The 12350-nt window shown below is 35.4% G+C and overlaps 1 non-coding gene across 1 annotated transcript; it reads left to right on the top strand.

Annotated features, from left to right (window-relative positions):
- Positions 1-1376: 1376 nt before the first annotated feature.
- Positions 1377-1540, top strand: LOC119473305. The gene has a single exon (XR_005202507.1). It is a non-coding gene; the product is annotated as a U1 spliceosomal RNA (small nuclear RNA).
- The last annotated feature ends 10810 nt before the right edge of the window (positions 1541-12350 follow it).

The following is a 12350-nucleotide window of genomic DNA, read 5'->3' as shown; positions in this document are numbered from 1 at the left end:
TTGTATACTGAGACTTTGCTGAAGTTGCTTAAGATGGAGTGACTCTCTGAAGAATTCAAACTATTCCAAAACTATCAATATCTTCATGATATATGCCTGTTAAACAAAAGTAACATTTTATTCTCTAATTACCTTGGACCACCTGAGTAGAGCTTATTTAAGAAATGTTAAATGTGAATGTGATCCAGAAATGAGCTCAGTTGCTCAACTCATCCTGACCACGCTTCTCTATGATCCAGGTAGTTAGGCACTTTCAAATTTCTTCTTCAAAATTTGACATTCATCCTTTGTATAATTGAGTCTTCGAAGATGTCAATTACCCTAGACAATGGATCTATGTTGTTCAGAGCATACAAAAACTCCACTATTTTGTGAGAACTTTGATTTGGGGGATGGTTAAAAACTTCTATCTACTGGAATGGAAATGTCTCTGATGTTGGAAAGGCTACTACAGGGAAAAGAATTCAGGCTACATCCCTTGCTATTCTTATTTAGGGGAAGAAGAATGAAGAAAGGGAGTAGGAAGAAGCAGGAGAAAATCCAGAAGTGAAACCCTACTTTTTCATGTTTAGTGTATAAGTTTAAGTGCTGCAGAATCGTCAACCCAGGAATCCTTGCATACTTTGAAGTACAATTTCACTGGGAGAACCTCTTGATCAGGGTAGGTTGCTTCCTCAAAATGATTTCGTGTTTATATCTCCTCTTCCTATCTCTGCTTCAGTCATAGCGGTTGTCTGCAATACACTATTGTTACTAATAAAATATATGCTCTGTTGAGTTTAAGGAATTTGGGGACAGGAACTTCATTCAAGCTGTCACATTTGGTTTCTTCACTGTCAAACAAATGGTCAGGATCAAAGGATGCCCCGAGAAACAGCCTGTTGGATGACATAGAACAATAGGCTTGCCAAGTTTCTAATTATTTGTCATGTCATTTCATGTTTAATAAAAGAACTCAAAGTTACTGGATTACTGAGTGATTTATGAAGGTTTAAGCAAGCAGTTACTAAGTAAGAAAATATCGCAGGTGCTACCTTTCCTGGGCCTTTCCTTCCCATCAATATTATTTCTGTTAAGTTTTCAACAGTAGCTATAAATGGAGAATGACAGATTTCTGACACTATCACAGTTTTAAGAACTTTGGCTGCAGATGGTAAAAATGTAACTTCAAAAATGCTTATCTCTGTTGGGTGTGGCCCCAACAGAATTACTGGAAATGTTTCCTTTCAAATAATGTGCAACAAAATTTTAGTGGTACTTTTCCTGAGTCCTCACAGGGGCCTCAGATAAAAATAACAAATTTTTGGTGTTTTACCATAATTAATAAATTATTATTCCTAGGCATTTCCACCCATTGTATAGAAAATAGACAACTTATACTTACCTGGCAGGGGAGATACCATGGTCACAAAGGTGGTTTTCCCAGGGCGAGGCTTTTCCATTGCACTCCGGATGTGCTGACCCCTGCGATTTCCCCAAATGTGGGAAACTCGACTGCATAATTTGTGGTAGTGGGGGACTGCATTCGCACTTTCTCCTGTAAAAAAAAAAAAAAAAAAAAAAAAAAAAAAAAAAAAAAAAAAGAAAAGAAAAGAAAATAGACAACTTGAAATAGGTCATCAGTCTGCTGGTTAAGAGTGGATATTTGCAAAATTTGAAGACAGGTCAGGGGGTTTCTTAGTTCAATTTCTTTTGTACTTCTCCTAATAGAGAATGGTAATGCTAAAAAGCATACTGGAGACCATTAAGTCTAATACTCTTATTCAACAAATGAAAAAGCTGAGAACCAAGGAAATTAAATGATGTGACACATTATCACTGCTTGTTGGAAACTGGGAAGCAGTTATCAGAACACTGATCGCTTGGCACACTGTCTAGTGCCCTGTTAAGTCAAACTGCCTCCTACGAATGTTCTTCTTCTCCTTCACTTCTTCCCCTTTTCTTCTTCTCCCTTCCTCCTACTCTTCCTTCTCCTTCTCTTTCTCTTCCACTTTTTCCTTCCTCTCACTTCTTCTTTTTCTCATTTTCCTCTTTCTTCTTCATCCTTTTAGTTTCATTGTTCTCCACTGGGGGCAATTTTATTCCTCGAGGTATAATGTCTTGAGACATTTTGCAGTTGTCGTGACTGGAGAGGGGATGCTACTGGCAATGTAGTGGATAGAAACCAGGTATTCTGCTGAACATCTTACAATGCACAAGACAGCTCCATACAACAAAGAATTATAGATCAAAATGTCAACAGTGCTGAAATTAACAAAGCCTGCTTTACCTACACTGAACTTGTAGCGATTAAAGGTGAACATAATATAGAACAGTTCTTTTTTAAGTAGAATTTTTTTATATTCTTAATGACCTTTCATGTGTCACTCCATTATACAAATAAAAGCAGTATTTTATTAGAATAGATTTATTTTATGGGTTCAAATCCATAATTTTTACATGTTATAAAGTCATTCAGTGAAAACCACAGTTAATGTGTCAGTGACATCCAGTGTGAAATAAAAACACCCCTGATATTTAACATATTTTAGTACATTCGTTGTTTTTCATTATCATTTGAAAAAATATGTAAAAATGTGTTTAAAAGCAAAATCAAAATTAAACATTTTAAAGATTCCTAAATTACTTCTATAGAATGAACACCAGAATTCTGTGGACCACTTTGGCTCTCATCTGCATATTATAACCCCAATATTACATATTTCAGTTATTGAGATAATTTTATAAAAAGTTAAGCACATAGCTTTTATATAAGTGGGAAATTAACATGTATCAAGAAGTATTTAATTAATGAGATAACCAGTGAAATATTAAAAGTGATTCAAAGAAGATTTTCAGTTTAAAAAAGCCATGCAAACATGTACACAGAGTTTTAAGTGTTGACATCATTTGATGTCATCTTTTCTACAGAATGGAAATTAATTGTATCTCTACTGGACAAAATTAACTTGCTTCATTATGAACAAAAATGATTGCTACTTAACTTCTACCACTATAGAGTTGTAAAATCACTTAGACAATAGACCATCAAAGGTGCACATCCCTATAGAATCTGATAATCCCAGACCAGAAATATCTGCCGAACAATGCTCTACACTCCACTGAAAAGATACCTAATAATCTCTTTGCCCATTTTCAAATTGTTGATCATTTTTTATGATACAAATCAGTCTTAAAGTTTCTGTATTATGAAGAACACTTATAAGAGTTCAGTTATTTCCAGGTTTTATTTTAAGACCTCAATCCTCCATTCGGTTCTTCCTAACCCCCAAACATACATAGTTCCAAGAAGTCCTACACAATTAGGTCAGCTGAACCTATACTTTTTAGACCTCATGTTAGTTAAAGAGGAAAATGTTAATTACTTAATGTAAAAATAAACTAGAAGAACACGTTTTTTCTCACTGATTGCCTGACTGTTTTCTGATACTTACAGCTGAGAGAGAAATTAAATTATCATCACTGATTGGAAGTTCAATGCTTGTTTTTATTTGGAGAGCAATCTGGAAATGGAGATGCTATTAGGTAGAAGGGAAAAATGTGATCTCCATGCCTAAGTGCATGCATGTCTACCTGGAAGGATGCAGCAATATTTCTAGAATCAAAATCCTTATAGATAATAAAACCACGTTGATTCTATTCCTCCAAGAAAAGGCAAAGAAACGGACCAGTCTTACAACATTTTAAAAAGAAACACATCTGTTCTAGAAAATTTGTAAATTACAGAAAAACACAAAGAATACAAAATATACTTGTAATCCCCAGCACCATTGGTAACGTTGTTAACGTATGTGTCAGTTTCTTCCCTTTCTGATTCTTTCATACAATTTATCTCATCTTTCTAAGTCTGTGTTTCTCCTCACCTCCCTTTTTTTAAATATATACGTATCTATTTATTAAACTAGCAATTTTTAGTAAATGTTATGTATATAATTTTGATAACTTATTTTTTCATGTAATGATATATTCTTTCCATACCCCTAATACATTTTACAAATTCATTATAAGTGACTCTGTGAATTTTATTATAAATATACAAAGCATAAATTTTATTAAAGTTTTTATCATAAATTTTGTTTACTCAAGGATATGTTAAAAGCTGAGTATCAATGAGATAATAATATTAGATGATTTTACTGTATTTTGACCCCAGGGGCATATTTTTTTCAAAGATATCATTGCAGTTGCCTGTTTTTATGTGTAATTTTAGAAAATGAGTACAATTTTTGTATTTTTATGAAGGTATAGGTGCCACCAGAAGAAAAACATCACATTCTGCACTGTATTAACTAAATTTCAAAAATTGTTTCAGTTTTAAAATTTCTTAAATAAACCCTTGGCTTCATTATGATCCTTATTAGGGTTTTCCTAGGCGAATCTAAGAGAAAAAAAATAAGAAAGTCTTAATTTTTTTAGATGTTTACAAAACTACTATCCAAGGTGCACAGTACAATGTAGATACTATTTGATTTTGTGAATTCAGGTAGTTTTAAACAATAAATTTGTGTCACGTAACTCACAGTGTACCTTAGTATTCTTCTAGTTCAAATTTCATTATCTAAAAGTTTTTTTTTTTACCAGACTAATAAGTAGTACATTGGTTAGAATAAAATATTAATTAATATGGAAAAAGTAAAGAAATTACCTAATATGTGTTAGTTAATAAACATACAACTCTTCTCAGACTCTAAAAACAAAATATCTGCTGCTGATTTCAACTCTTTGTTAGAGGTGATGGTGAAGTTGGTAGGGGAGTTAAGGAATAAAACAGACTTGAAGAAAATCACCTAAGAATAACAACATTTTTTCATTTTATGCCTCCGTCCTCTCTTTGAATATTCATTTTCTGATATACACATCTTATTAAATACACAAAATGCCTCTGATGTATTCTACCATTCTCAGTTGAACATCATACCTTGTGTAACCGAATATTGAAAAATTATGGTCTGAAAATTTTTAGCACAGTAAATATAAGTTTCCTCGTTAGCTCACGCTAACTTTCACCTCCATGTTATTGTGGGTTGCATTTTTTAATGGACCAGGCATTAGTCAATTCCATCTACATTTTTACTGGTGTGAAATACCAGCATAATTTATTTTAATCAACGTAGCCCTCAGCCATTTCAAATATCTTAAGGGAAAGGAATGGAAATCTCTACAGAACAAGAAAACTGAAAAGTGTGAATCACCTACATTTCTCATTTACCCATGCTAATTAAGACCAAGCATTTGAAAGTTACCATCTGAAGGAAAATTAAGCCAATTAACCCACTGATGAAGATAATTTTCAATATTCTATCAAGAGGCAAAAATCTTCACCAGCCCTTCTCATTCCTACTGTGGAGATAATTTTCATACCGTCTCTGAGCGCTAAGAACTTAAACGAGTGTCATGCCAGTTCTGTGGGTTCTAATTGCAACTTTTATTTAAATTCTGATTTTCTGCCCCACAGCTCGATTTCTGATTGGTTGGACCTGATTGCTTTCAGACCTGATTAGATTTTATTTGCAGGCCCTTGGAAACCTGCGTGGATGAACATTCTCTGAATTTAGAAGGAAATCCTCCTAAGATCTAGCTTTTCTATGTCAATTGAAGCGTAAGAACCACTAGAGGTTCTTTAGGAAAGGGATTAATTTGAGAACATTAATTATCAAATAATTACAGCCTATGTATAAGTTACTCATGAAGATATATTTCCATAGCTAAAGCTGTTTGTCAGATGAATACGTTTTTTTAATTTCAGCATATGCAGCATTTTGTCTTTCATTGTTTTTCCTTATGCCTAGAGTCAGCTAGTATAGCTAGCATAAAAAAGACACTTACATTATACTAAAAAATGCCTTTACTAACTGTAACTCAGCAAGTAATTTTGCCCATTTCTTTGCAAGATCTTTCCTTGTTTAAAGGAAAAGAGACTGAAAGAATTAAATGAGATAAAATATATATGTGTGTGTCTACATATATATATATACACACACATATACATATAAATAACTTGGGGCCTTTAGACATAAATGAGAGTTGTGGTTATTATTTCTCTAAATATTTTAACATTTTCCATAATTTAGACAGCAATAAACCGGCATGAAGAGAATAAAATAAAATAAAACAAAACTGCTATCTTATATCTGGTTCTGTTTTGCTTTTAGGTTATCTGTAGAGCTGCACTAGGCTTTTGAATTTATGATCCTTGCTCTAAGTTCTCCACCACTGGCATTCACCTACACTTAATTTTGTCTATTTCCAGCTCAAAGACATTGGGGGGAAATGTTAGCACTCTGCTCAATGAGAAAAATAAACCAACAATCTCTATCCATGTTCCCACAATCTCCCCCCGGATTTTACCTCTGAATCTAGACCACTCAAACTGTATCCTAAATGCAAGAAGGAATAATAATCCCACCCAATTAAAAACACAAGCAAGTTGACTACAATATTACTACATCAGAGATGTTCAAATACCCTTTAGGAAAACTCTGTTTTTCCTAATCATTACGATTGCAAGTAAATGGAAATATCTGCATAGTACACTCAACTCTACAGTAGTTACTATTAATGGTATTTTATGAAAATAGTGTTTCTCATTGTACATTAATTCATGGAAAGTAGACACTATGAGGCAGTCACTCTCTCCATTGTATTCAGAGCACAATCATGTCATGGCACCATGAGCTACCAGCACATTTCTGATAAATTTTTCTTTCTCTTGAGAATGTGAGCTTGTTTTACTTTGTGGTGAGTTTGGAAGTCTCTACATGTATGGCTTTCCTAGTTTGGGCTTAATGAGTTCCATGACACTCAGTGGAAAGAGCTGTGAAAGTATAAGTACAAGAAAACCCATCAAGCGCATAAGAAGACCTGTGAGACAGCTAATAGTTCTATTACCAGTTTATTACAAGTCATTTCGCCTCTGCTATCAAGGACATGGACAATGAGCCATAAAATTCAGGGACCTTTCACCAGGAAGGCTCTTCACACCCTCTATGCCTCTCTTCAGTCTCTCCTACTTATCTCATGAAGAGTTTTTGGAAAATTGTTAATACTTTTCTTCAATGAGGAATATGTCAATTAACCAAGACAACGGAACAAGCTCTATTTACATAAAAAAACCATTTTGCAGATAGCGTAATTGTAGTGGGGCTTCCACATATTTGGGAGTCTGTTTTCATTTGTTAGATAACCTACGCCCTGGAATTGACTTTCTCAAGCCCTCTTTCCAATTAGTGCCATATTGGCAGAAACATCTAATCACATAACTAATCCAAAAGACTGATCAAACAGAAAGGGAACCATTTGAAAACAGTAACTACGCAGGAGGATAAAATTTGGAGGTCTTAAGTGAGTCCTCTTCCCCCCATGCATAACATTGACTTAATGGAGAAATTAAATAGACCAAAGAAAACTTCAAACCTGGCCAGGCACAGTGGCTCATGTCTGTAATCTCAGCACTTTGGGAGGCTGAGGTAGGTGGATCACCCAAGCCCAGGAGTTCGAGACCAGCTTGGGCAACATGGTGAAACTCCAACTCTAAATTATATATATATATATATATATATATATATATATATATATATGTGTGTGTGTGTGTGTGTGTGTGTGTGTGTATATATATATATATGCAATGATTAGTCGTGCATGGTGGCACACGCCTGTAGTCCCAGCTACTCGAGAGGCTGAGTCAGGGGAATCATTTAAGACCAGGAGGCAGAGATTGCAGTGAGTAGAGATCGTGCCACTGCACTCCAGCCTGGGTAAAAGAGTGAGACCCCCATAGAAGGAAGGAAGGAAGGAAGGAAGGAAGGGAGGGAAGGAGGGAGGGAGGGAGGAAGGAAGGAAAGATAAATGAAGAAAAGAACGAATGAAAAGAAAGAGAGAAAAGAATGAATTAAAGGAAGAAAAGAATGAACAAAAAGAAAGAAAGCAAACATCAAACCTTGGGGTTTGAACTTCATTAGAGCTTTTTGATATTCAAAAAAAGGGAATACTTTTGACTTGTGATTAGGAGAAGAATGGATAGCTCACTACCTCTTCCCCAGATAAGGTTTGTCTGGAATTGAGAGGAACAGTTGGAAAGAAAGTAAGAGAATTTTACACTGCTGGGTTTCAGAGAATGAGCTTGTAATTTTCCCTTTTTCTGAGTTAGAACCCCTAAAGAGAGGGGTGGGCAGGTAGCTGGAAGAGCAGCTGAATTTCCCCATCTCCTAAGAGTGACAGAGACATTCGCTGAGAGATGGTTATTGGAGTTTCAATGTCTAATGGGAGAAGACAAAGTGACAGGCTGTCTATCAATGCCATTGGGCTCTGCAGATGCCGCAGCCAATGCCAGTATGGCAGGATATATATAGTGGAAACTCAGGTTGGGCTGGATTTCAGCAAAGGCAAGAGCAATAGAGCTGGGTCAGAGGGCAAATGCCCTGACACCCACCCCATTCCAAGATAATACATAAGCACCTGGCCACCTGAAAAAAGGAAGAAGAAGAGGAGAAATTTAAAATGGACAGAGAGTAACCTGAAGTGGTGAATACACTAAGGTGACTTTGTTTACCTGGAGTTTTCTAGATTAAGTTTTTCAACAGCAGGTGGATTGGGCTTGAACAGACATTATGTTACTTATGGGAGGAAGCTGTCTTCACTGTACACTGCTCCTCTGAATTTTGTTCCTTGCTCCCTCTGAATAAGAAAAGAAAGCCTCCTTCAGAAGTCGGCAATAGTGAGCATGATCAAAGACAGAAATACTTGAGATTAGTGGTAAGATTCTTTATCCAATAATGGGGCCACTCTGGTGCTGAGGTCCTGGGACAAAATCTTAAAGTATGGCCTAGCCTAGATTAACAAAATGAGGTAAAGCTCCCACAGTGTCTCTTCCCTCTTCTTGTGGCTAGCCAAGCCACTATTTCTTCTGTGTTTTGATCCTACCTCATCAGGATGAGGGAGCTGTTCACCACATGCCTTTCAGGACTTGCAATATAAAAGTAGGGGCATATGACCCAGGTTGGCTTTAACCCATGTGACCTGTAACCCGGGAGGGGGAATGTGACCAAAAAGAGCCAATCAGAATCCTTTTGTAACAGAGAATCTCTCTTTTTCCATGATCCAAGTATCTATAATCATGAGGACCTTGAGTTACTGGGTCTTTGCGACCACACACACACAAAGAAAATCCTTCCTTAAAAGGAAGCTAACTCAGAGAAAGTAGCAGAGAAAGACACAGAGAGGAGGAAAGATGATACTGTTAGTTAAGCTCCTGGATCTAGCTATGCCTGAAGTCCAGATCATTCCTGGATTTTTAAATTGCCTGGAGAAATATATTTCCATTATTAACTGAGCCAATTCAAATCTGTCACTTGAAACCAGAAAGTCCTGATGAATACATCTTTCTGAAGCCCTGAATTTAAAAAAAGTTCCAAGTACTATTATACAGAGAAAGGTAAGTAAGGCAGCCTCACATGATCATTGTCTTAAGGAAAGATGATGTAAGGAACACTTCAACACAAGGATGGTTTAACATTTTGTTCTGCTTAGGGATCCTTAAGTTAATGAAGAATATCAATTTAAAATGACCTTAAGTCAATTTTACCTGATTGATGATGGTTCTAGGCAATAGGCTGACCAAACCTAACGATGATTGACATTGATAAAGGGGTAAAATACTCTGAGGGGTAAGATTTCTCTATTCAGGGAAGCATGCTGGGTTTTACTCCTGTGTCAAGCTATTTGATGGCTTTGTTCTAGTTGGTTACCCGAAACTGTGTCGAAGAAGATTCTGATGTCCGGGCTCAACAGAAAAGTGGTCTTAGCTGATTTGTGATGTCTGTCATGGGAGTTGGAGGGGAAAATGTTAGGATCTATGCCAGGTGTTTTTCTCTATTCCTGTCCTGGCTATAGAGTCTCATTCTTATATGCAGAGATCCTGAGCAATGGCTTATTCCAGGGACAGTGAAAAAAAAAAATCTATTAGCTCCTGTTAGCTTCTACAATCAATGGAAATTTATGTGGGCAATATCTAACATTACAACCAAAATACTTAATCTTTCTTATGGAAAATTCTTACAAATTTCACTAAATTTAAATGGGTTCACGCTAGTGACATAGAACCCTTTAAACAGTTTAAGATGCGGGTGGGGTGAAGAGGAGCGACTACATCCCACAGAAATGAGTAGCAATTATATTTAAATCAGCCATGAAATTATGTGGCTGGTTAAAAAACAACAGCAAAATTTCTGGCCAAAGTTTAGACAATGTATGTGGAAAATCATTCCATTTTGTATTTAGATTGGTTTGGTTGATAACAGAAGGAGCATTGCAGTGTAAAATACCATAACTTTTACCACCCATCCGTGAGTAATACACTGCTAAGATATAGCATATTTACAGTAAAAAGGAGTCTGAATTTGTCCCAATTAACCTTGTAACTAGATGTACTCCAGTGCTTATTAATGACAGTAATGAGATGCAGACAAGACAATGCATTAAACATCATTGGCATATAAATTAAATTCACATACAGTTTAAAAGGAATAGATACCTTTATGTACTGGACACGAAGGGAAATTATTAAGAAGCTATTTCATAAGAAAAAGCTAATTAGAAAGAAAATTCAATACTTTCTCTAGTGCTCATCTCCATCAATGTTGGAAACAAGTTTGACCACGAACTGAGAAATTGTTCCCATTGAAATTACTGTGCAAGGTATGAAATTAATTTTATGATTGTCCCAATGGAAGCTACAGTAGCTACAAATACTTATATGCCCATTATCATTTCCCTCTATATTGGCCTACATTTTAATTTGCTTAGGTTTCTATCTAAAGCTTATGAATAATTTAAAATAGATCTTCCTCTGTCTTTACAGCAAAATGGTAATAGATAGGAAAATGAGATAGACATTTTGCTGTACACAGACTCCAAACTCAACAGCAAAAAAAAAAAAAAAAGTGAAATGTATACTAAAAGATTGTTTTAAAAGATTATTTGTAAGACTGCATAATTAAAGGGTAGCTCAGTGTCCAACATTTAACAACATGACTCTTCCTCAGTACATTTGGTAATTAGCTAGAAGAATTCCAGGCAGGATTGGAGTATTCTAATGGTGTGCTTCAAAAGATTGCACCCCATATTTCAAAAGGAGCATCTAAGAATTTTTCAAGGCTAAAGAAAATTTGAAATTTGATTAGGACATTGACCTCACCTGACAATTATTAGAAAATATTACCATATTGAAAGCCTGAAAACAAAACTAGGTCTTTCCAATTGTCACAGGCTAATAACTACTGCTTTTTTCCTAGATCTGATTAAAAGCCAAATCCAGTCTTATAACAATAGCAGTAACAAAAAAGGGAGGGGGAGCTCCTCCCACTCACCTATGTAATAAACATCAAACAATCAGGTTGGCACCGACATTAAGTACAACAGTGTCAGAGCCACCATCAGAAATCAATCAAAGACATTTTTCCTTTGTGATTAAAAAAAAAGTTTTTTTATTCACAGCAACTCAGAGAACCAAAGAGGAAAAGCAAGCTTCTAAACAAAAACAAAATTAGTAACAGCAAACCCATTGCCAAGGGCAACATGCACTTGACAGAAGATGCGATGATGACAGATGAGTCCTCATTCCCAGTCTAAATTTTTTCTACAAAATGAATTCATAATATCTTAAATATTACCAGCCATGCTTCACTCACCTTTGTTCTGCAGAATGGAAGGGGGCTGTGTTGGCAGAAGTCAACAGGGTGTAATTTCCTCTATTTTTCCCCTTGGGAACCCCCCCCCACATTTTACAGTTGACAGTAATTGCTATAGTTTTTCTCTTTCTTTCCAATTCTTTTCAGCTCTTCTCTATATTCATGGATCCTTTTTCCTCTCCTTTTCTCTTCTGCTGTAAAGTTGCAGTTGTCTAGTTTTAGCCATTTGGACCATGAATTTTTAACTGATTTGAAAATACTCTTAACCAAAATTCATATTTAATTTAGACATTTCTTTGAAAATTTATGTGTTGTCATATAATTCAATTTAAGTGATTTCATCTTTTAACACTAAAAGTTGTCAGGTAAGGTGGATGAGGTTCATTTTATAAAAGAATTAGATGAGGTCCATTTTGTAATGAACTAGATGAGATTCATTTTACAAATGAGAAAACAGATACAGAAAGGTTACGTGATTTAACTAAGGTCACATTAAATACCCAATGTTGCTATAGTCTCTAAAATAGTTTAACAAACTATTTCCAGTTGTATTTTGGACTCTGAAGTTCTCTCATAACTTCATGGGAAAACCAGGTATTAGTTATCTTCACTTTTTAGATCAGATCAATAAGAGTATTAACTTATCCAAGATCACACAATAAGTGA

Source organism: Cebus imitator, unplaced genomic scaffold (genome assembly GCF_001604975.1).
Source record: "Cebus imitator isolate Cc_AM_T3 unplaced genomic scaffold, Cebus_imitator-1.0 Scaffold147, whole genome shotgun sequence".
NCBI lineage: Eukaryota > Metazoa > Chordata > Mammalia > Primates > Cebidae > Cebus > Cebus imitator.
Note: the sequence above shows the minus strand (reverse complement) of the source record. Positions and strands in the feature narration are given on the sequence as shown.